The sequence below is a fragment of the Amphiprion ocellaris genome, chromosome 22 (genome assembly GCF_022539595.1).
Source record: "Amphiprion ocellaris isolate individual 3 ecotype Okinawa chromosome 22, ASM2253959v1, whole genome shotgun sequence".
In the NCBI taxonomy this organism is placed as follows: Eukaryota; Metazoa; Chordata; class Actinopteri; family Pomacentridae; genus Amphiprion; species Amphiprion ocellaris.
In genome coordinates this window covers 16337827-16339577 of record NC_072787.1, presented here as the reverse complement: position 1 = coordinate 16339577, position 1751 = coordinate 16337827, and positions in this window count along the sequence as shown.

Sequence of the window (1751 nt, the reverse complement as noted above, 5' to 3'; positions counted from 1 at the left end):
CTGTAATGCCTAATCCACAGGCTGCAGTTATAGTAGATGCTACGTAAGCGGAAGCTAAAAGTTCACATCAAGATATCACATGAAGCCAAGCTCTTCTTGGTTGCACATTAACCAGTTTATGTTCCTATAATTAATGTCTCTGCAGATCATTTAACCCTGCAGACGAGAGAAGCTCAGTAGTTTTTGAGTTCACGTGTTAAGGTTATGTTCAGAATGACTGAATATAAAATGTATTTTTTTTAAAAAGCACAACAATCTGATTTTGCTCTCAACTGGCATTAAGTAAAATGTATTTGTTGCATTATTAAGGCATTGAAATAATTCATCACTTAAAATATAATGAAAAATGCAACACAATCTAAATAGAAAGGGCTGATGGCAAACCTAAGACATCAACATCAACATGTGGTTTCTGTTCTTTCCCTCATAACACATAGGTTATCAGTAAATGGAGTTGTAGCTGTAGTATTGCAGACATTCATTTTTCTGAGCATTTTACTCTAAGTGTTTCTCATCCGCTTTCTCTAAAAATATAACAACAACATCTGCAATCCAATGATGAACACCATCTGTTGTTGAAGATTTTGCTATTTAATTGAAACGTCTAAAACAGCTGCTTAAAGGATCTTGTATTCTGATGCAATAAATTCGATTGTGAAAGTCAAGATAAAACTTTGAACCTTAAACTTGAGATGACTGAAGATAAAGCTTCCTGTCAGTTGCGTCAAAGTGCACGGCGAGATAAACCCAACCATTTTCTCTTAAACCCGTGTCATGAGGTTTTTTGCCACTTCAAACACAACACTGATGATCCTTTTAATTTGATATAATGAAACCGTAAACATTTCTTTATTTCTATTTAAAAAGTAGACATGATGCAGCGTTATTATTCAGGACTCACGTTTCTGACCACCTGTTGAATGTTAATCAACTATGAAATCTCCTTTTTGCTCTGTTTTTGGTCTCCACCCATTTCTGAGGGAAGTACTTGTTATTTTTAGCCGCTTAGGGCTCCATTTTGTTTACTGACGAGTTGCTAACCTTTTCTGTTAACTGTCTAATACTGTATGTATAGTGTATTGTCGGCTTTTAGCGATTGATAGCTGAAGCCAGCTAAGGACTGCAGGACCTTTTCTGAACATTTTGGTTCCCTTGGTGATGCATCCAGTGGCACTCCTGAGGTGACTGATATGTTCTTTTTAACAACTGTAACAGTTTTTCTAATATTTTATTATATTAAATGAGGAACCTTACATGAAAACTAGTCCCTGCTATGATCTTCTCTGCTTTTAACCATACAGATATGAAACAATATGTTACAAATAGCACTGTACAGTTACAAGATAATCAAGTTTCTGATGATCTGCAAAGGCATGTCTTTAACTGCTCTATATCCCAGATGGTCTCTTTCAATTCCGCACCTTAATATTATGCAAGAATTTCACTTATGTATTTATGGATCCCTGACTGTATTTTATGATCTTACATTGAATTTCATTAGTTCTTTTTCCATTAAATGCAACTTACAATGTACGTTTTGTGCCTGTATTAGAGTTAGAGGCAGTTTTGATATGTTCACAATGAACTGACTGTTTTAAAAATATTCCCTGTACAGTGTTGACTTTCTTTATTCTACATATGAACTTATATAGAGTGTTAATCCCAGTGTTAACAAATACTGATGTTTTCAACCACCATTGCTCTTTAGAAGTGTGGTTTCCTTGCTAATTATCACTGAAACAGACGTGAAA